This window comes from Lissotriton helveticus, chromosome 5_1 (assembly GCF_964261635.1).
Source record: "Lissotriton helveticus chromosome 5_1, aLisHel1.1, whole genome shotgun sequence".
Lineage (NCBI taxonomy): Eukaryota > Metazoa > Chordata > Amphibia > Caudata > Salamandridae > Lissotriton > Lissotriton helveticus.
Window position 1 is genome coordinate 33347904 of NC_136065.1, and position 24459 is coordinate 33372362.

A 24459-nucleotide genomic window follows, 5' to 3' on the forward strand; every position below is an offset into this window, starting at 1 on the left:
ATCTTGAGAGCCTGCTGGCGCTGCCGCGGCTCGACTTCTCGGAACCCCACGGCTCGAGGATTGAGAGCTGTGCGCAGGGTATCCCTTCCGGCACCCGTATTGAGACTGTCCCGCTACCCTGTCCCTTATTTACGAGACTCTACAGATCTATCGATCTACCTGAACATATCTCTGAGAACAAGCAACCTTTATTCTTGATAAAGCCTATGAACTTACCTTCTTGTGTGGTGTCCGTTTGTGGTGTGGTAGTTACTCTGCTGTATGGTCCTAGGAGAGGACCCTCACCCAGGAGGCCTCTCGCTATCGCTCGGCTACTTCGACAAGAGAGGTGGACCTAGGGGTGGTCAGTCAGACATCTTCTGCCTCCCCCGGGATCACCTTTCTAACATTGGTGGCAAGCGACGGGATCCGAGCCGACGCAGACCGTACAGAGAGTGATTCACCCACTACCGAGAAAAACACACTACGACCATGACTACTCAAGAAAACAGACCGACTACGGAATTCCAGAAAGAGAAAATGGAAGAATACAGTCACAAGGAATTAAAACAATTCTGCAAAGACCTGGGCATCGCTACCACTGGCCTAAGCACCAAGGACGACTTTAAATCGGCCCTACAAGCATGGGAGGGAGCTAGTGACATGCCACCCCAGAATGAAGAGAACCCGGGCCCGAACGGACGCCCGGAGACCGACACGACCCCAGCGGGGGAAAGACCCGCAAATCTAGGCCTGGGCCCCTCCCACGAAGACGCCCGAAAACGAGAGAGGAACCGGCTCCACGAATTGGAGCTCGCCCGACTCCGACAAGACGGAGAAATCCAGCTGGCAGAAAGAAAATTAGCCCTCGAGCAACTACGGCTGGAAGGAGACCTGGAGGAAAGACGGAGACAAAGAGACCTCAAAGAAAAGAAACTCATGCTCGAGCATGAGCGTGGCTTAAAGGAACTAGAAATCAAGGCCAAAACGAACGATGCCAGCGCATCCGGGGGCAAGACCTCGCCCCCTCCTGTGGACACAAAGGTGCACATACCCAAGGATGTCGTCAAAGAGTACTATAAGAACGACGACATCCAACAGTGGTTCAAAGCCTACGAAGTAGCCATGACCGCCCATAGAGTACCCCTCAAGGACTGGGGCGCCGGCCTGTGGGGGAAGTTCGTCAACGAAGGGAGGGACGCCCTGCTAGAGCTTCCCGATGCCGAGATGAACTCGTACGAACACATGAAAACAGCCCTCCTCACTCGCTACGGACTCACCCCCGAAATGTACCGGCAGCGATTCCGAGACTGTAAAAAAATCCCCGGTACCAAATGGGTGGAGTACGTGAACTTCTACAGCAGAGCCTTAGAGGGGTGGATCAAAGGCAGTCAGGTCACCACCTACCAGCAGTTGGTCGACCTCATTATATGGGAACATCTTTCCAACAACTGCTTCATCGAGCTCCGGCAGCATCTCCTAGACAGCAAATTGACAGAGCCACGAAAACTCGCTGTCGAGGCTGATAGATGGGTGAGCACCCGAGTCCCCCGGATGCCGATGGGAGACTACGGCCGGGGATCCCCCGGGAACCACCGACCCCGAGGCGGCGGAGGAGGCCAGAGCAGGGGCCGAAACCCCCCCATGGGGTCCTCCCCTAACTCCACTTCGCCATCCCTGGGCCGAAGCGGGGCTCCTCCAGCATGACCGGGGCCCCGCCCGAACGTTACGTGCCACAGATGCCAGCGACAGGGTCATTATGCGTACGACCCCCTCTGCCCGATGAACCAGCGACCCGGCACCACTGGTCCTCCGAACTGCCAGATCGCGGCCGCCGCCCTAGGTACAGAAGAAGGCGAGGAAGAGGACAACGACCCCGAGCAGGCTGAGTGGGAGCCCGTCGCTATGATCTTGGCGTGCCTGGGTGAGCGAGACATGATCCCCCGAACCCCGATCCCAGGCAACACACAGAAATACCGCCAGTGGGTCACCATCAATGGACGCCGGGCCAAAGCCCTCCGTGACACTGGAGCCAGCGTGACGGCGGTCCGCTGCCACTTGGTGACCCCAGAACAAATTTTACCCAATGTCCTGTGCCCGGTACGGTCGGCAGACAACTCCAAGAGTTTGTGCCAGATGGCCCGTATCCCCTTCGAATGGGGAGGGGTGTCGGGCATGCTGAAGGTGACTGTCCGGGACGATGCCCCCGTGGACTGCCTCCTCGGAAACAACCTGGAAAGCTCCCCCTGGGCCCACATCGAGCGAAGACAGCATCTAGGGATGCTAGGCCTCCCCGAGTGGGTCTGTGCGACCACTCGATCCATGACCGCCCGGGCCTCCGCCCCGAACGAAGATGCCCTGCCTGAAGAACCGGAGTGGCCCGCACCTCCACCGCCCGCCGTCCCCGAGTACGCCAACCCTGATCCTGGCCCCCAGGGGCCCAGCCATGAAGACCTCACCAAGCTCGGCCACCTTCCCGAACTAGCTCAATGGCACCAAGAAGGTGGCCCCACCAGCGAACAGTTGTGGCAGGAGCAGAAAACCTGTCCCTCCCTCAAGGGAATCTGACAACAAGCCGCCACTCAAGCCGCCGGAGACCCCTCGGGGTCCCACTGGGTCTATTGGGACCACGACCTTCTCTACAGCGAGCAGAAGATTGCCGAACTAGGGATCAGCCGGGTGCTGGTCGTTCCCCTCCGATTCAGAGACTTCCTCTTGAACTTGGCACATGACGTGCCCCTCGCCGGGCACCTGGGGCAGGACAAAAAACTTACAGCGCCTGGTGACCCATTTCTACTGGCCGAAAATGCACAACGATGTGAGTAACCACTGCCGATCCTGTCCGACCTGTCAGGCCAGCGGGAAGAGCGGGGGAAGGATCAAAGCTCCACTCCAGCCTTTTCCCGTGGTCACCACCCCCTTCGAGCGAGTGGGGATCGACATAGTGGGACCCTTGGACCCCCGCACCTCTCAGGGGCACCGCTTCATCCTCGTCCTGGTGGACCACGCCACCCGCTATCCGGAAGCCATCCCCCTCCGCACCATCACGGCCCCAGTAGTAGGCCGAGCCCTAATGGGGATTTTCTCCAGAGCCGGCTTCCCCCGAGAAGTCGTGAGTGATCGGGGCACAAACTTTATATCGAAATATATGCGGTCCCTGTGGCAACAGTGCGGGGTCACTTATAAGTTCACCACCCCGTATCACCCCCAAGGAAATGGACTTGTGGAACGGTTTAACCGAACACTGAAGGGGATGATCAAGGGCCTAGAAGAGCAGCTACGACGCAAATGGGATGTCCTGCTGCCCTGCCTCCTGTTTACCTATCGCGAGGTGCCCCAGAAGTCCCTGGGGTTCAGCCCCTTCGAACTCTTGTATGGGCACCCGGTCCGAGGCCCCCTCAGCCTGGTCAAAGAAGGCTGGGAGACGGCTGTCCGAGGTGCTCCACCAGATGTCTACCAGTACCTCCTGACCCTCCGCAACCAGACTCGGAAGTTCCGGGAACTGGCCGAGGCCAACCTTGAGCCCAGTCAGGGGGAGATGAAACGCTGGTATGACCAGAACGCCTCGTCCATTGAATACGAGCCAGGTCAGCAGGTCTGGGTCATGTCCTCGGTCGTACCTTGTGCCCTCCAGGACAAATGAACAGGCCCTTCAAAGTGGTGGAGCGCAAGAGCCCCGTCACCTACTTGGTGGACATGGAGTCCCACCGGAACCCCCTCCGGGTTCTACACGCTAACCGGCTCAAGCCGCACTTTGCCCGCACTGAACTAAGTCTGCTGCTAGCGACAGATGACGGAGCTGAAGACGACTCCGAACCTCTACCAGATCTCCTGAGCACCACCGAGAAAGACGGCTCCGTCGAAGGGGTCACGCTCTCCTCTACCCTGACCCCAGAACAGGACCAAGACTGCCGGAAGCTGCTGGGGCAATTTGCAGATCTATTTTCCCTCACTCCTGGGGTCACACGGTGGTGTGTCCACGATGTAGACACCGGAGACAGCCCACCTGTAAGACACCGAGCCTTCCGAGTGCCCGACCGAGTTCGGGCCTGCATCCAGACCGAAGTGGCCAAGATGTTGGCTCCAGGGGTAGTCGAACCCTCCGACAGTCCCTGGGCCAGTCCCGTTGTCCTGGTCCCTAAAGCCGCCGCCCTGGGCACGCCCCCGGAGCTCCGGTTCTGTGTTGACTACCGGGGGCTGAATGCAGTCACCAGGACCGACGCCCATCCTATCCCCCGGGCGGATGAACTGATCGATCGCCTGGGGGACGCAAAGTATCCCAGCACCTTCGACCTCACGGCCGGGTATTGGCAGATCGGCCTCACCCCTGGGGCGCAAGAGCGATCGGCCTTCTCGACCCCGGATGGCCACTACCATTTCAAAGTGATGCCCTTCGGCATGAAAAACGCCCCGGCCACCTTCCAGAGACCCGTGAATAGGGTGCTGGTGGGGCTAGAAGAGTTCAGCGCCACCTATCTGGACGACATTGCGGTGTACAGACTCCACTGGGATGAGCACCTGGCCCACCTCTGGGAGGTCCTGACGGCCCTCCGACGGGCCGGACTGACAATAAAAGCAAATGCCAGATAGGTCACGGACCCTTGGCCTATCTGGGACACCAAGTAGGGAGCGGCCAGGTGGCTCCACTCCAGCCAAAGATTGACGCCATCCGGGCCTGGGAGCCCCCGGTCACCCAAACAGCAGTCCGAGCCTTCCTGGGGCTCACCGGATATTATCGGCACTTCATAAAAGACTATGGAAGCATTGTGGGGCCCCTCACAGAACTGACCTCCAAGAAACGACCACAAAAAGTGAGCTGGACCCCCGAGTGCCAAGCCGCCTTCGAAACACTAAAGACTGCCATGTGCACCGCCCCTGTGCTCCAAGCCCCCGACTACAGCCGAGAGTTTGTGGTCCAAACCGACGCCACGGAGCACGGCATTGGGGCGGTCCTATCCCAAGTAAGCCCTGAGGGAGTCGACCTTCCCGTGGCCTTCATCAGTCGGCGCCTGCTGGCTAGGGAACAGCGATGGAGCACCATCGAGAGGGAAGCCTTCGCCGTCGTATGGGTCCTAAAGAAGCTCCGGCCCTACCTCTTCGGCACCCACTTCCAGGTCCAGACCGACCACGGGCCCCTGCGGTGGTTGATGCAGATGCGGGGAGAAAACCCGAAACTGTTGCGATGGTCCATCTCTCTGCAAGGGATAGACTTCACTGTGGAGCATCGCCCTGGCAACGACCACGCCAATGCTGATGGCCTGTCCAGGTTCTTCTGCCTCGGCGAGGAGAACCCCCAAGAAGATGGGCGACTCTCCCCTGCCTTCAGCTGGGGGGGACGCGTGTTGGACCCGGCCTCATGGCGTGGTCCTACCCCTCCCGCATGGCGAGCCCAGGACGACATCGGCCCTCCGCCGAGCCTCGGGAGGCCCTTTGGCCCGACCCTGCACGCCCCAACACTGCCGGTCCGGCTACCACCCCGGACCACCACACCGGCCTGACTCCATCTTGGGCCCATCACGTCACAAACCACGTCCTGAGCACGAGGCCTCGCCGACGCCATCTTGGCCCCATCCACGTCACGAACACGTGGCCTCGGCCCCGGCCAAGGTCCCCAGCGAAGCCCCGACATCGAGGCACCAAGATCCGCCCAGGCGGTCGAGTGGCCACTCAACAGATCCAAGAGGAGGGGAGTTTCGATGGCCCTCCAGCCGTCCCCGGACGCCTGGTATCGAGCGCCCTCCGGCCCCCCTGGGCGCTGGCTCCACCCCCCTGCTGGGTGTCTGGACACCATCGTCCCGGCCCCTCTGACCCCCAGGCGCGAGGGTCCGGGACTCCAGCCCTATATCTGGGCCAGCCCCGGAGTAGGAAGTTAGTTGTATCCTGGACTAGAGAGCCCTGCTGACGCTGTCGCGGCAGACACCAGAAGAACCCATTATCCTGTAACCTGAAGCTACCTTTGGAGCCTGCTGGTGCTGCCGCGCCCCACCTTCTCTGAACCCTCTTGGGAGCCTGCTGGCACTGCCGCGGCCCACTTTCGCTGAACCATCTTGAGAGCCTGCTGGCGCTGCCGCAGCCCACTTCCGCTGAACCATCTTGAGAGCCTGATGGCGCTGCCTCGGCTCGACCTCTCGGAGCCCCCCGGCTCGAGGATTGAAAGCTGTGCGCAGGGTATCTCTTCCGGCACCCGTATTGAGACTGTCCCACTACCCTGTCCCTTATTTACGAGACTCTACAGATCTATCGATCTACCTGTACATATCTCTGAGAACAAGCAACCTTTATTCTTGATAAAGCCTACAAACTTACCTTCTTGTGTGGTGTCCGTTTGTGGTGTGGTAGTTACTCTGCTGTATGGTCCTAGGAGAGGACCCTCACCCAGGAGGCCTCTCGCTAACGCTCGGCTACTTCGACAAGTGAGGTGGACCTAGGGGTGGTCAGTCAGACATCTTCTGCCTCCCCCGGGATCACCTTTCTAACACCAGGAGAGGGGTGCGGTAAGTCCTTAGCCAAGGAGCAGCGACCTCTGCAAAGACTTTATGTTTTACATTTGAATGGTTTGGTGCGATTCTCCTCCTCCTTTCCGTGATTGCACCTTTGTCTCCAGTTTTCTCTCCCCACCTTCTGCAATAGCTCTTATTATTAGTATTACTGTAATTTTAACCGTGCCCGACGAGGGCACATGATGACGCTGAAGTTGTAATATTTACACCTCTCTTTTTTCTCTCTGGGCAGGGACTGATGTGGCACACTAACCCCTCGAAGGGTTCCTGCTCCTATGTGTCAAATTCCTGTTTCGTCGGTATTATATATGACCTATGTTGTCATAAAAAAAATTAAGAAAACCATTTTCTAAACAATGATAGATCAGATTACTGTCTGGAATTCTTCTTTGAGTGTATAGTTTTGTAGAATGAGATGTGTTAAATAAGACCCACCACTGTGCACTTTAATCCCCACGCGCACCAGGAATTGCATCTAAAAATATTTATTCAATAACAGGGTTATGCTACACCTAAAATGCATCCTTCGGATTAACTTTAATGGGTAAGAAATAGGATGCAATTCATTGCACTTTCATCTGCATGGATTCTGCAATCAGAGACCACCAGCTCCCACTGATTCTCCGTCAATAACATGGTAACATTGGTTTAAACCTGATTGGTACATTTAATTTACCATTTAAACATGTCTCAGGCATGCCACTGTGTTTGAAACTGACATTTCGACCTGGAAAAATGAACCCTCCATCCCCGTGCTTTTGATTTGTTGGTTTCAATGTCCTTTAAAATTCCTTGCTTGCTAGTGATCAGCCCTGCCTCTCTGTCCCTCTTTTTCTCTTCCATTCCTCCCACGGAGCTGGGACTAAGTACTGTCTCATTCCTCTATGGTTCTTTATCCGTTCTTTGGGGGAATATTTTTTGGGGGTTTCCTACTTGGTTACTGTTTGCCTGTGTTTAACATTGGTGCTATAGATGCTTACATATACATGTAGCATTCCTTCTTTCCACCTTCACTTAATGCCACAGTTGGCAAACTGACATTTCGACATGGAAAAAAAAAACTTGCACGAGGCCTAACCCTTCCTTTTTAGGTTGAATTTAAGCGTACAACCTCTTGTACACTTTAGTATTCATCTCTTGTGGCCTTAAAGCCATCTCACTGTGTTTGTTTCAGTGTCCTTTAAAAGTACTTGCTTTCTAATGGTCAGCCCTGGCTCTTTGTCCCCCCTTTTCCCTTCTGTTCCTCCCACAGAGCAGGGACGAAGTACTGTCTCATTCTGCTATGGTTCTTTAACTGTTCTTTTGGTGGACTATTGTTTTCTTGGTTTCCTACTCTGCTACGGTTTGCCTGTGTTCAGCTTTGGCGACATAGCTGCTTACATTTAAATACAGATTCCCTTCCACCTTCTTTTAATGCCACAGTTGTGTTAGTGCTGCCTCTCGTGCCGTGCCTCCAGCTCTGGCGTTTGCATTTTAATGGCCTTTTTGCACTTTTTGATGTCCACGGTTAGTTTGGCTTTTTTGGTAGGATAATAGTTTGGTTAGGACTTTTTTTTGAAGAGGAATTGTGTTTGTTGAAGACTTGTTTGTAAGAAGGCATGAGGCATTGCGGACCCTCCTGCCCCTCCTTGTGCCTGGCGCTCCCGTCCTTACCCTAACCCCTCCCGTCATGTTACAAGAGCTGCAGCCTCGAAGGAGCCACTTGCATCCTGAGATTGTGCTCAGAAATGGTTCATTGATGTGCAGGCGGTTTGGCTGTATCGTACTTTGAGGTAGACGTGAAACCACTCCTATTAACTAAATTCTACTTTTCTCGTTTCAGTGATTGGCTGTAGACTGCGAGAGGTTAATGAGGAAATGACTCACCCAGCCCACACACAAACAATGCTTCAGTGCTGTGCGGTTTTTGTTTTGGGCAGTTTTATATAGCGAAACTGGACCAGAAGGTTTTAGAGAACTTTACATGAGCACCTTTTTTAAGGCACAGAGATATTAAGTGATTTGCCCAGAATCACAGGATGTTTGAGCCTCAAGCCAGACTCCATCCCAGTTCCACAGCTTCAACGTCGGCCGCTCCTGCCCTCTTTCCTAAAGTAACCGTTCTGGTAACTTCTCCGTAAAATAATGTTTATGGAACAAGACCATTGTTACAGTAGAAAGGCATCCTACCGCTGCTGTAAGCGACATACATAACGATGCAAGAATGTATCAGATCCATTCTGCAAGTAAACTGCACGCAGTGCATTAACATACCGAAGAGATATGAATATAACCAGGGGCGGAGCTAAAGAAGGTCCAGCACGGGCAGTGGCACCAAGCCCAGGGGCATAAGGAGCCGCCTGTTTCGATATTATTGTGTTCTATATTTTTTTACTAAAAGCCGGGGGAAAGGGCTGCTAATTTGATGGCTTGCATTAAGACCCAAAGCACCTTTGCTTCACCACTGTAAATATCCACAAAACAAATAAATTACCACTTTTAATTAGTTTTCACAATTATGATCTGAGAACCTGTACATTTATGATGAGAGCAGGTAGGAAGAATATGTGTATGATATTGAAGTAATTAAAAATATACAAAACACGTTGTATAGTGACAGCTAAGAAGTAGTCTGGTTTGAGCGATACACCTTAAGTTGCGCATTGAATATTACATGGCGACTTTATTCCACAGTACGTACCTAAACGTACTACTTAAACATTACACGGAAAAAATAAACAAAAAGTGGACGAATGCAAAGTGCTGTGTGATCAAAACCATAACTGGGTGATGTATGCTGGTCTTGAAGACATTCGGGGCCTCATTTATGAGACTCCTTGCGCTTCTGAAAGTCACTTTTTGTGACGTTCCGTGGCGCGGAGGCCTGCGTGATATTTATCAGGCAGCACTAAGACACTTTTTTTGGCTTAATGCTGCCTGATAAATATCAGTCCCTTTAACGCAGTGTTCTGCGTTAAAGGGGCGTACAATGGGTGTTGCTGGGGGCGTTCCCAGCCACATCCATGGCATTTTGACACTGCCCCAAATTTACGAGAAATCGTAAATCTGAGGCAGTGCCAAAAGCTTACGTCTCTCCAGGGGAGGCGCAAGGGAGGCGCAACGGGTAGAAATATCTTTATTTCCCCTTGCTAGGAAAAGCCTCATGTGATTATTTTTGTACCCAAAGGTTTCCCTTCCTGTACAAAAAGAATCATCCCTGCAACGCAGGCACCCTTACGCCATTGTGCAAAGGTGCCTGCGTTGGCGCACTGCAGCCCATTGTGCGCAGGGGAAAAGGACAGGAATGCGCCGTATCTTATAGATACGCCATATTCCTGCCTTTTTCCTTTGCTGTAGAAAAGCGCAGCAGGAAGACCTGCTGCGCTCTCCACGGCAAAACCTCATAAATGAGGGGCTTAGAATTTAAGCAGGAAGAGAAAGGCAGTGCAATATAGAAGTCTTGAAGACTGACATGTTATGTTATCCGCCATTAGTGTGGCCCTTGTTAGTCTCCGTATGGATTACAGAAGGAGCCATATTATGGTTTGGAGAGGAGTATTATTGTTTCTGCCTTTTGTAGGCAGAGTTGGGTGTGGTACTGGCTCCAGGTATACTCACATCACAGCAAATCTGACACTGCTGGTCTGCATGCTCATGTGTAGAGGTTATGTGAGAAACATGATAGGTCACACTTTAGGCAGCTTGTTTACACTTAAAATTGCAGAGGTGTTGCTTGGCAGATGTATTACCCTGTTGGTGTTATTTTCAGTTTAAATAATGTTCCCTTTGTAAAATGCGCATTATTAATTTGAAATGACAATGCAGAGAAGAACAGAACTGTGTTTTCTTGACATATGCGAATTAGACCTCAATTAGGCTCTGACTCCATCTTGGATTGGGAAAGAGCCATGTTTTTATTTCTCAGTGACACCGCTCAAAGCAAAATGTACCTTGATGCTTTGTGTGGATACGCTGCATTTTATTTGAATTGTTGCTTTTCACTGCCTCTTCCTGCTCTCTCGCTGTAGTCCTATACATTTCTAAGGCTGATATTGTTTATGTGGCCAGATATGTGCTAAAATGTCCGATGACTTCAGGTCAAGGAGAGCTAATTATGATCGTCTTAGAGAGATAGTGCTAGGATGGTGGCATTGAATGACGTATTACATTTGTATTCTGATTGGACAACATGCAGTACATTGGCACACCCTATGCTAACTGCGCGATTTAAGTTGCTGTTATGGTTAATTTTGTTACAAAAGGATGCATGTTAACGGGTGTTCCAGAGAGATATTTTAGACTCTTTCCCGAGCCGATAGGGATGTTGTTTGATACTCTATTGATTTGCTGCATATTCTGGACCAGTTTTTTTTATTTTGTTCATGCTGTTTTTTCCTAATGACTCATTTATTATGCAATTGAAACTATCTATTGTTTTACCTTCTGTATTGCACTTTAATATTTTAATAAACCTTCATGGTTTCTAAATTACTGATCTTGAACCTTTTTAAATTAGAGTTGACTCAAACATCAGCATTGACTTATACATGTATTGGGATTTGCTGGACACTTTGGGCCCAATTCACAAAGGTAAACGGAGACAAAGATCTAACTTTACGACTTTCGTAATTCACAAAGGGCATTTACGAGTAGTAAAGTTAGACTTTTGTCTCTGTTTTGGTGTCAGTTAAACTTAAGACCAAAATTTAAGTTTAACAGAGACAAAAGTCTAACTTTTCTTCTCGTAAATGTCCTTTGTAAATATTAAAATGTGTAAAATTAGACTTTCATCTCAGTTTACCTTTGTGAATTGGGCCCTTTATTTCTACCTCATCATATCGACCTTATCATAGCTAAAGACAACATCATTCAACTTGAGGACATTTTACCCTGTAACTGGTTGGATCATCACCAAATATCTTTCTGCATCCTGGAAAAAGGTCATGCGCAGACAGGGCCAACCACGTAAAATCAAACAACTGTCTCGTAACCCGAGACACACCAACATTAGTGATCTAACATCCATCAGCAAGAATAGTCTTAAGCCACCCCCTAACATGACCAATCTGGACGACCTAACTGATCATCACACTAACCATAGGACTAGTATTTTCGACTATTGCGCCTAAGCAACTCAAAAGGTTTCCGATCAAACAATCCAAACCCGGGTTCAAAAACTCCCTAAATGATGAACGTTACAAACGTAAGCTTTCAGAGAGACTTTGGAGAAACTCTCTCTCCACTTCCAGCCTCAATCAGTTAAGGAAGATGAGAAGCGCATTCAATAAACATATTCGCAATGCTAAAACCGATCACTTCAGGGCTCAGCTTGACAGCGCTAAAAACAGACCCAAGAAACTCTTCGAAATCATCAAACAGCAAGCTAACCACTCTACCGACCATAGCATGACACATGTGATCTCCTTTCCTAGTGGAGAGGACTTCTCAGCACACTTCTCTGAAAAGACAAGGAAAATTGAACTTGAGCTGCAACCTACAACTCCACATTTGCTCCCTGTGAACTCCTTCACATCATTAGAGGAACCTATGGAAACCCCTGCAGTGAGCGCACCTTCCTTCCACATAATTTGCGCTCCAAAAACGACGCATCTTGGAATACTTTTCTTCTTCCGGATGACACAAAGCTGCTCCAATCTATGGTGTCCTTAACACCTAATCCCTTCAGCCATCTACAACCAGCCTAGTTTTTTAAAGATCTCAATTCAGCCATCCTGCCACTGTGGTCCCGAATCATCCAAGAATCCCTCTTACATAGGAGGATTCCAGATTGCCTCAAGTCGGGTCAAGCCACTCCCATCCCAAAGAGGCCCAATGCTGACTTAGCTGATCCTAACTACTTCTGTCCGATCACCAGTATCATGACTCTAGCCAAACTGCTTGGGAAATGCGTCCACACACAGCTCTGCAACCATATTGAGAAATTTCAACTCTTTGACCTCTACCACCAAAGCAGGGCACAGTACTGAAACAGTACCAACTCACATCGTTGATGACACCTTGAGATCTCTTGATCAAAATGTCCTTGTCTTCTGATAATTCTTGACCTGTCCTCAGTATTTGACACTATTAAACATGAAAACCTAATTGCTCTTCTTCAATATAGGATGGGATTTTCGGGCCAATGTTAAACTGGTTTGCCTCTTTTGTAGAGAACCGCACCCAAAGAATCAAAGTTAACCAATCCCTTGCAACCAATACCCTGGTCACCAATGGAGTACCTCAAGGCTTCACACTTTCGCCCACTCTTTTCAACCTTTTTATGGAACCTCTCTCCGATATTTTGAAATGGTCCAACATCCAGTACCATATGTATGCGGATGACACTGAACTATATTTGAAGATCGCCTCTCCAGATGACAAAAAAACTCTAAATGATGCACTCCTAAAAACTCAACAATGGTTAACTCATAACCATCTATTGTTAAATACTCTCAAAACTGAATTCCTTCTGATCTCACCCCCCAAAACACTCTGCACCTACTCAGGACTGGATAAAACAACTTTCTACTCTTAACTGCACACCGCATGTTGTTAACTCGGCTAGATCTTTAGGTATAGACTTGGACAAATACCTAAAAATGCTAAATCACATCAGGGCTACTTTTAGGGGAGTCAATCTTCAGCTCAACATCCTTAGGAAAATCAAGCCTTTCCTTCCTCCGGAGGACATCCAGCCAGCTGTACAATCCCTAGTTATCTCACACTTGGAATATGGTTTGGTGACCTTGCTGGGCTACCTAAAACTCCACTTAGAGCCACACTGAACACTTCGGCCAGACTCATCACTTGCTCTAGAAAACTTGACCACATTACGCCAGACCTAACTCAACTAAACTGGCTGACCATTGAAGCGAGGATCAGGCTCAAGATAGCTTGCTTGATGCACAAAGCTATTCATCACAACACCCCTTTTACCTGGCAAAAAACTAGAGATATCTGACTCGAGATGAAACTTCAGAAGCTCTAACACCCTATTATTGAATCCTCCCAAATTCAATAAGAAAAGAACTTACAATTGTGCTTTCTCTGGTCTTGCTCTCAGAGTATGTAATGCTCTTCCCCTAGGGATCAGAACCAACTCATCTACTGCCTCTTTCAAACAACATGTCAAAGGGCTACTCCTGAATGACCTCCAACAGTATTAACATGGATATTATCTCAATCTACTTCTTTCTCCGGTCTGGATACTCTCTTTTAACGTACTGTTTCAATTGGTTTTATGTTTCTTCTCTGCTGAAACCATTCTGGTCCCACCAATCTAGCGACTCCCCATGTCCCCCTTTGACCTTGTGTTTTCACCTCTTGACCTTTTGATTGTTAAGTTCTCTCTTCTAATCCATTTTGTTGTTGTACTCATACTTACGCCACTTTGTACAGCGCACTGCTACCCGTTTGGGTCATATTCACACATTATAAAACTTTTCAAATAAATATAACCTGACAGAGATAAAACCCTGTATTAGGCGCCTTGTGGGCCACTAGTTTTGTTTATTCTTCGAAAAGATACAGAGTCAGGTTTTGACAGCTGCCAGAAATCAGAAGATAGCCTCCTTTCATGGCGTTTGCCAGACAGGACAGGTAAAGGAAAATGTATATTTTATTGTTTTATAGCCTCTGCAGCCGGGGAGGCAGCCATAGGAATCACATTTCAGTTAGACATCACAGGTCCTCAGGCCTTGGGATACATCCATAAATGATTCCGGGGGCACACGTATATTCCTGAATCAGATTGCAGGACCCAGTGTTTAGTAATTGTATAGTTATTTAGTCCCTGGCGGCACAGCACCCAGGATAATATACTGCATTGCTAAACACTTATAAGGTCCCAAAGGCCACAGCACTGTAAAACAAAGCACATGGGTAAATGATATTCTCATTTACACCGCAAATAGCTTCAACTCTCGCAAATTTCTAGACCTATTGCATTGCAAATGCTTGTTAATGCTTACAAGGACAGGGTGCATTGTATTGAAAACGTAGGACATGTGTTTCCGTTGTACATATACTAGCAGTGAAAATCTCATTTTACACTGCGTAGGCCTATCTTTCCCATAGGCTAACACTGAGTTACCTTATTAAACTTAAAAAGTGATAACTTCAGTTTGGGGACAGATAGGGAAATAGGTTTACACTCAAATACATTTTAATTGAAAATTACAATTTTAAAAACACCACTTTTAGAAAGTTATGTTTGCACTTTATAGAAAGTTGGCATTTTTCTTCTCAAATCACTTGTGCCTGAATGCCAGTGTCTTCATTTACATAACTGTGATTGGCTCACGTATTGTGGGTTGTGTATTCCTTCCAGACACTGAGCACAGCATGTGAGGGCAAAGGACCTTCCTGATAGAATGGTTGGGGAAAAGCTGGACCCTACCTTAACTACATTTCTAAAGACTCTGCTTGCAGCACACACAAGGGAACCTAACATTAGGCTGGCCTTGCCGTTGTCACCTTGGACAGTTCTGAGACACAACCAGGGGATGTGGAAGAACTGACCAGAACTAGCTTTAGGGTTTGTTGGGGAATTTCCCCACACAAAGCTGATACTAGTATGAAACTGGGACCTTCAAAGCATACCATCAGAACACTCCTATTAGTTTGGAAGATTCAGAAGGACCGCCCTGCTGCTGGAAGGACTGCATTGCTGTCTGAAAAAAAGGACTGGACCTGCTTGCCTTCATCACAAGGGTTGGTCAGCTGATGCCCTGTGTGACCAGTACCAACTTGACCAGCCTGGTCCTGCCATAGCCTTTTGTTGACCTCTGTCTGAAGTGAGTCCCGATTCACAATAGGTAACCTCAGGTCCTGGACCGTTGGCTGGCATCAGTGGAAGCGCCTCCTTCAGAAAAGGTGAAGAAACAGATGTCTTGGGCTCCTCTTGGCTGCAAAGCCATTTCTTCGCGCCACAAATGGACCAGCAACGCAAAGCTTCAGCGGGACTTGATATTCACTACGACAACAACCGTTCATGATGACTGCCAATGGGAGGCCACTGCCACCCAGAACAGCGCTCGTTGCAAGGACTTGAGAAAGCAACTTCCTAGTGAGACTACCATAGTCCTTGAGTCAAATCTACACTCCATTGCTATTGTCCTGACCTTGTAACTATATTCCACTTCCCCGAGACCAGATACTTGAAATTGGGCTTTGTATTTCTTGGAGCTATTTCTACTTATATCTTTAAAAATGAATAACTTTGGTTCTATTGATTGGATTCAGGTTCTTTTGGTATCATTTTATATATTAAAATAAACTATGTTTCTAAATTGCTTTGGGATTTTTATGGTTCACCCTCATAAGGATTGTGGTTGTTGCTTGAGTGGGGTTCTCACCCCATCAACTAATATCCCAATATCATACAGATACAATAGAGTGAGACCTAGTGAGACCACATGAGGAGGTGTAAAAGCACAAGACTTGGTAAAACCACAGGAGGCGGTATAACAGAGAGAGACCTTGAGAGACCACAGGAAGCATAACTCAGCGAGACCTAGTGAGACGACTGGAGGAGGTACAAGAGAGCCAAGCCTTGTGAGGCCACAGGAGGGGGTATAACTGAGCGATACCTAGTGAGATGACTGGAGGAGGTACAACAGAGCCAGGCCTTGTGAGGCCACAGGAGGGGGTATAACTGAGCGAGGCCTAGTGTGACCACTGGAGGAGGTACAACAGAGCCAGGCCTTGTGAAGCCACAGGAGGGGGTATAACTGAGCGAGACCTAGTGAGACCACTGGAGGAGGTACAACAGAGCCAGGCCTTGTGAAGCCACAGGAGGGGGTATAACTGAGCGAGGCCTAGTGTGACCACTGGAGGAGGTACAACAGAGCCAGGCCTTGTGAAGCCACAGGAGGGGGTCAGCAGAGCCAGGCCTGATGAGAGCACAGGAGGGTACAACAGAGTCAGGGCTGATAGGAATTTTACAAGGCATACAACAGATTCAGTCCTTGCGAGAGGACATGAGGGGAAAATAGAGCTAGGCCTTGTGAGACCACAGGAGGGTAAAACAGGGCCATACCCTGTAAGACCAGAGAAAAGTGCACCTCAGACAAGCCTGTAGAGAATAACCAAGACAGGACTTGAGATCACACGAATAGACAGCAGAGCCCGGCCTCTTGAGACACCAGGAGGAATACGATGGAGCGAGACCAGTAAATCCACAACCAGGCGTTAAAATACCCAGGGGGGGAAGAGCACAGCCAGGCCTCAAGGCTGGAGGAGGGTACAAAAGAGACCCGGGCATGAGACCACATGAGGATAAAACAGGGCCATATCTTGTGAGGCCTGAGTCCGGTGCACCTGAGAAAAGCCTGGTCAGACTACAGGGGAGTATAACCAAGACAGGACCTGAGATCACAGGAGAGGACAGCAGAGCCAAGTCTCAAGAGACACCAGGAGGAATACCATGGAGCGAGACAAGTGAGACATCAGCCAAGCCTTACAACACCCATGGAGGGGATGACATAGCCAGGCCTCAAGACTAGAGGAGGGTACAACAGAGACAAGGGCACAAGACTACAAGTGGGGTACAGCAGAGACAGGACTCATGAGATCACAGGATGTCTACAAACATCAGACCGAGTTCACAGGAATCTGTCCTTCTCTGGACTGGCCCTTACCCCCCCAAGTCTCTTTCCATGTAAAACCTCAATTAAGTGATCCAGACACATGTTTGTGTCCTACTGCTCTCAGATAACATCATTTCTCAATTGATGAATCCCGGTTTCTAATAAAAAAACAAGCTCCAAATCTGTACCCTCCCCCTAGTTCAATCCCACCCTCTCTTTTGTTCACTGACGAGTCCAACAATCTTCAGCGCAGCAGCAGATGTCTGTTGTGCTTATGGAAGTGCGACTGTTAGTCTGAAGCAAAGCTGGACTAAAGAAATAGAAGCCGGTCTCCTTTTGGGTAAAACCTGGGCTCGTTCTTCTTAATACTTTTAACTTTTGTTCTGTGTCTTGTTTACTGGCAGCTGCCATTATTAGTGAGTCCGATGCGGCAAAGCAATGCTGCTCTTTTCTAGAATCTTACACCGCCTTAGTTGACACATTTCTCTCAAACAGAAACACTAGAACTGTTCTCCTTGCAGTGCTAGATGATATTAGAATGGCTGTGGATGTCATCAACCCAAGACATGAAGAACATATGTTTGTTGACATGTTTTGTCACTTAACCCCTTAACTGCTGGGTGTCCGCCCCACCCCCAGTGCTGAGCACTTATTATGGGGGAGTTCCAGCTTAGGACCCTGTAACTTTTTGTCCATATAAAGTATCCACACCAAATTTGGGTTCTTTTCTTACAACATCCAGAGGATTCTAAAGGTACCAGGGTTTGTGGATTCCCCTGGATGGGACCCAGAAATTAGCCAAAATACAACTACAGTTTTAATTTTGGGGAAGAATGGGAAAAACATGCTGCAGATTAAAGCGTCTGTTTTTTTCCCTGCAAATGGTATCAACAAATGGTTTGTAGTACTGATATCTCCATCTTCCCAGCTTTCAGGGACTGACAGACTTTTGTCAGAAAACCAAATTTATTTACAAAGTTTTGGCATTTTACTGGGACAAAGCCCATTTTTGCTATTTTTTGTGCTTTCAACCTCCTTTCAGTTATTGGTAAAAATGAGTATGAAAGCAATAACGGATCCTGAAAAGCTATAAATTTTTTTAAAGTAGACAGAACTCGTAGTTCAGTAAGGGGTCATTTGTGTAGAATCTTCAAGGTTTTCTTATAGAAACTAACAGTTAAAAATAGGAAACATTGACAAGGAGTTGAACATTCAGCCATTTGTGCCAATGTTGTCATCTGTAACTTCTTTTAAGTATGACAGATTTTTTAAAGCAATATACTGTTACATCCACAGGACCCTTCTGGTTGTGGAGATATATAGGACTTGTAGGTTTCACCAAGAATCCGATGTGCCCAAAGCCAATAATGAGCTGCGCCTTGCTATGGTTTTTTATTGTGTTCCGGGTATACAGCAAACCACTTTGTAAAATATAAAGAATAAAAAATAGGCATTGAGGAAAACTATATATTTCCGAAATGGGAACCACATATGAGAGTTTAGAAGTAGTGGTTATGTGCACAACTCCATATATGTGGGTACCTATACCAGCATCTGAATTAGAGGACTTTTTTGAAAATTATACTTTTTTACACACTGTCCTTCATTTGGAAGGGATAAATGCATAGGAAGTCAATTGGCAACAACACGTCTACTATTCTATGTTTCTCGAAATCTCGTGTGGGTGAGTCAAATACCCGGGACAGGCAAGGGCCCAAAACATATTGTGGAGACATCAAAATCACCTATCACAAAAATACCTGGTTTTGCAAAGGGAGGGCACTTGGGTTTTTGGCCCAGGACTCAGAGGCCATCTAGGGAAGCCTGCCAAACCCACACATTTCTGAAAAGTAGAAGCCCTGGGGAGTCCAGGGAGGTATGGCTTGCATGGATCGGGCAAGGGGATTTCCTAGCCCGAATCCCCTGCAAATCACAAATATAGCTATAGAAACTCACATTTTACTTAATTTCTCTGTCGGAATGTTGTGGGATCACCAGCCTGACACAAATGTCCTACCACCTAGCCTTCCCCAGGTCTCCCGATAAAAATAGTACCTCACTTGTGTGGGTAGGCATGGTGGCTGCAACAGGAAATGGCCCAAATCGTACTGTGGAGACTTCAAAATGACCTATCATAAAACCACCTGGTGTTGCAGGGGGGCTGGGGGGTCACCTGTTTTTTTGGCCACAAAGCTCGCGACGGTTTAGGGAAACCTACCAAACCCACACATTTTTTAAAACTAGACACCCTGGGGAGTCCAGTGAGGTATGGCTTGCATGGATCCCCCAGCGTTTTCTTACCCAAAAGGCCCTGCAAAAATCATATTTAGCTATAAAAAAAATCACTTTTTCCACACATTTGTGTGTGGATTACTGTGCCGGCACAAATGGCCTACCACCCTTGGTCTCCGAGTAAAATGATACTTCACTTGTGTGGCTCTCTAATGCAGAATCAGCAAAAAACATATTTGTGTTTTTAATGTAGCGCTTAAAATTTGCAGTGCTACTCCTTTAAGCCCTATGTTTTTAGCTCTTCCCAGTCACAGGCCTTTGGCCCACCCACATATGTGAGGTATGATTTTTTTCGGGAGAACAAGGAGAACGTTGGGTGGTAGGGCATTCATGCTGGCACGGTGATCCCATGCATAAAATTATAGAGAAAGTGATTTTTTTTGTTTAATTTGAAGTTTGTAGGGGATTCTGGATAAGAAAACGTTGAGGGATCCACGCAAGCCATACCTCACTGGACTCGCCAAGGTGTCTAGTTTGCAGAAATGTGTGGGTTTGGTAGGTTCCCCTTGATGGCCGTGAGCCAGGTGGGAAAAACCCAGATGCACCCTCCCTGCAAAACCAGGTCGTTTTATGATCGGTAACTTTGAAGTCTCCACAATATTTTTTGGTCTCTTGCCTGTCGTGGGTACTTGACCCACCCACATGAGTGAGGTATCATTTTTATCGGGAGACCTGGGGGAGCGCTGAGTGTTAGGAAATTTGTGTCAGTCCAGTGATCCTACAACTTCACACAGAAATTTTAGAAAAATTTGATTTTTTCAGCAACATTTGAAGATTGCAGGGTATTCTGGCTAGGGAAACGTTGGGAGATCCAGGCAAGCCATACCTACCTGGACTCTCCCGGGTCTCTAGGTTTCAGAAATGTGTGGGTTTGGTAGCTTTCCCTAGATGGCCTCTTTTGGTATTATACTGACCGATCACCACCAGTCAGTAATAAAATGCTTCTTGCTTATTTCCCACTCCACTAGGAAATTCGCAAGACAAATATGCATATATTTGCCCTTTTCATTGTATTGCACTACACATGGAATCACTTCCCTTGTTTACCCTGGTTGACCAGTTTCCATTCTGAACTGGTCTACTTTTATATGTTGTTCTTTGCACTTCCCTTTCTACATCTGAGGAGACTTCGCTCTCCTTGTGGTGAACTAATGTTTACTTTTCCGCACACTACTATATTTTCCTCAGCATGGTCGCATATACACACAATTGTATATATATTTTAAATAGATTCTGATAAGATCTTCTCTGTATCTCTCGGACTACTTTTGGACATTGTCCTTACTACAGGGCGCTCCGGTATTCTATATTTTTATTAAATCTCACTACTAATGTTTATTCTATCCTTGCATGCAAAATGGAACACTAACTACACATATTTCTTTGTATCTATGAATGCACAATGCATGCAAAATCGAGTTTTTCGCTTGTATTATAATATATACAGGCATTCTCTATGGCCCCCTTCTTGTGTTCTCATCTTTCGGTCAACACCACCTATCATGGGTACCACTTTTTATGGCTTTGGGTGAGTCGACGCCATCATGCATTTTTACACAATATCCTCAGTGCAGTGTGACCGGCATATTTAATTTCATGTCACTATTTTCCAACGCCTCTTCATTGCTATATGAGGTTGACTCGTAAGAATTTTACGTAAAAGATTTCATGAGAGATGGTGTTCCATTCCAATATTTGTATTTTGTATTTCTGCAGCCTTGACAAAGCCCAATGGACGAAACACGTGTCAGCTGCTTTTGCTCATATAGACCAGATATTGGCCATTCCTGCTTATATATAAACCGAACATTGTGAAAACTACAAATGGAATAAAATAACTTCACAAAAAAGAACAAAAATTTGATGGACTTCATATTAGGACTAACTTTTTTATTAAATGGAATTTCTATGTGTTCTCTAGTACTTATTATTTTGTATATTTTTTGCCAAGGACATTGTCCTAAGCAGGTGAACACCCTAGGTGGCAGGGTGTCTGTAGTACCATGGTAGCACCTCTACACCACATAACGTTATATGTGTATGTTCTATCATCCCTAACAATAGTGCTGAAAATTGGATCTGCAATTGTTGTGAGCATAGCCACCATTTGTGTCTGTATAGTTAGGACATTATGACTTAGTTTTTGCCCAACTCTGAATTGAGCAAAATCTGGGGGACTTTTCCAGAATGGGCTTGCTTTTTCTGTATGTTCAGGGTACTTTCGGTACTACTTCAGTTAAGCTTTAAAGATACAAATATGTTTTATGAGGACAGCAGCTCATTTCTGTGGCAATTATTTCAAGACTCAAAAGACTTTGCTGAAAACTTGCAGGAACTTATGAAAATTTAAGAGAGTTTCCTGATGTTGCAGGGGAGATTTATGAGGACTTAAGATTTTTTTTTGTAAATTGAAAGTGAATTTATGAGGATCTGAAAGTTTCCTAACACTTTGTGTGAGCTCAGAGTGGCATTTACACACAGCAGCACTGAGACCTGCTCCTTACACACTGACAGGAGAATAATAAATCAGTCTTACCTGCTTAGGGTGCTTCTGGCATCCTGCAAAACAGAGAAACAAACACAGTGAAATCAGTTTCCACAGGAGATGTCAAAGTTATGGCAGTATTTTTAGGAGTGAAACACTTAACTATCTATGGTTAGAAAACTGTGACTGGGGTCACATGACATAGCACATTCTCGGGTATCGCATGACTAAGCACACAATGTGATATTCTGAATGAGATCACAAGATATAACAGAAACTGAATGGTAATGACATGGCACAGTGTCACTCTGAGCGGAGTCACAAAACACAGCACATTCTGATATTCCGAATGAGGTCACTTGGCACATTGTATGATGTTCTCAACAGGGTCACATACATGGGCATCATTTAGGGATTGCCAGGGGTCACAGCTGTGACTCCAGGCTTGCCCCTTGTGACCCCTGACACTGCTTGTGCGACCTATGGCTTCAGAGGTAGCAAAATGAGTACCAAGTACACAGAGGAAGCACTCCCTTATGAGAGCCGTGCTCCACCTTTGTTTTCAGACAGTTTTATATTAAACTAATAGTGAATAATAGGTTATTATTATTATTAACTGTTAGTGTAATAAAAAATGGGGAACAAGGATCTAGAATGACAACTTCTGTGGCAGATGTCTTAAATAAAAAAATCCTTTTAAATGTATGTAGGGTACGTGCATGGGGATCAGAGTGTGGTTGTGTGTTTGTGAGTCTGTTGGTAAGTGTGAGCATGAGTGTGTGTAAGTAAAAGTGAGTGTCAGTGACAGGTAGTGTGTGAGAGCCACTAAAAGGGAGTGAGTGAGAATAAGTGAGAATGAGTGGCAGTGAGCACGAGTGAGTCAGAATGAGTGACAATAAGAGTGAGTGCACGAGTGATAAAGTATGAGTGAGTAAGACCTAGAGTCAGTGTGAATGAAGGAGAGTGAATGAGTGATAGAGTGTGTGAGAATGACAGAGTTAGAGCAAGAGAGTATGAGTAAGTATGATGGTGTCAGAGTAAGAATGAGTGAGAGTCAGGTAGACTGAATGAGAATGAATGAGTGTGGTTGAGTAAATGTGAGTGATATGATGTAATGCTTGCTAGTCTGCCATTGGCCCTAACATACTGAAGGAAATTCGAAGCTTATAGAGGGACTCATAGAAAACGTCTACTGCTGGAATACTGGAGGCAATTGTGGCATGGACAGGCACCTGTGAAGACCACTGCTACTGGCACACTGGAGGCAATTGTTGGCATGGATAGGCACCTGTGAAAACCACTGCTACTGGCACACTGGAGGCAATTGTTGGCATGGACAGGCACCTGTGAAAACCACTGCTCCTAGCACACTGGAGGCAACTGTTGGCATGGACAGGCACCTGTGAAAACCACTGCTACTGGCACACTGGAGGCAATTGTTGGCATGGACAGGCACCTGTGAAAACTACTGCTACTGGCACACTGGAGGCAATTGTTGGCATGGACAGGCACCTGTGAAAACCACTGCTCCTGGCACACTGGAGGCAACTGTTGGCATGGACAGGCACCTGTGAAAACCACTGCTACTGGCACACTGGAGGCAATTGTTGGCATGGACAGGCACCTGTGAAAACCACTGCTACTGGCACACTGGAGGCAATTATTGGCATGGACAGGCACCTGTGAAAACCACTGCTACTGGCACACGGGAGGCAATTGTTGGCATGAACAGGCACCTGTGAAGACCACTGCTACTGGCACACTGGAGGCAATTGTTGGCATGGACAGGCACCTGTGAAAACTACTGCTACTGGCACACTGGAGGCAATTGTTGGCATGGACAGACACCTGTGAAAACCACTGCTCCTGGCACACTGGAGGCAACTGTTGGCATGGACAGGCACCTGTGAAAACCACTGCTACTGGCACCCTGGAGGCAATTGTTGGCATGGACAGGCACCTGTGAAACCACTGCTACTGTCACACTTGAGGTCATTTTTGGCGTGGGGGTAACTGTGGCAAAATACTGGCACTAGCTCATTGGAGATGCTTCTTGGCATATGGGAGGAAAACCATGACATACGGGGGCAACAATCACAAAATTCTTGCCCTGATGTACTAGATTTAATTCCACCCTCTGCAGTTTCTCTATGGGGGTGTTGCCCCCCTGGACCCTAAGATGCATTTAGAAAGTTTATATTACCGGTGGCCATGCTTATATTACAGCCGTGGGCTGGCTGCACATTGCAAGCAGCAGACATTCAATTTATGAGTGGGCGGAGCATTATTATGGACAGCACTGGAAGAGTGTCGGGGTCTAAAGACGTGTAAGTGCGCATGTCAGGGTGAATGGGTGTCTTCCTATGACCAACCCGACATGTGCACATAAGACCTCTCCTACCTGCACAACGTTAGTGAGCCAGGGATCACATCTGCAGCCTCCCCAGTCTCCTAAGGAGCGCTGACTTTGCCTGCTCCAGCCAATCCCGACGCTGCTCTTATGCTGTGAAGCAGCTTCTGGATTGGCTCAAGAGGCGAAGAGTAGGCCTAGTCTTGGAGGCAGCAGGTTTTGCTTTACAGAAGAACATGGCCAATCACAGCATGGCTTTATTATGAAGCCATGCACTGATGGGTC

The 24459-nt window shown here is 47.7% G+C and overlaps 1 pseudogene across 1 annotated transcript in view; it reads right to left on the reverse strand.

Annotated features, from left to right (window-relative positions):
* Positions 1-24459, reverse strand: part of LOC144754105 (E3 ubiquitin-protein ligase TRIM39-like) — a 225678-nt pseudogene that overhangs the window by 112213 nt on the left and 89006 nt on the right. The window contains exon 4 of the transcript XR_013594664.1: positions 21876-21898. The product of XR_013594664.1 is annotated as an E3 ubiquitin-protein ligase TRIM39-like (transcript). The remainder of the gene's footprint in view (positions 1-21875; positions 21899-24459) is intronic.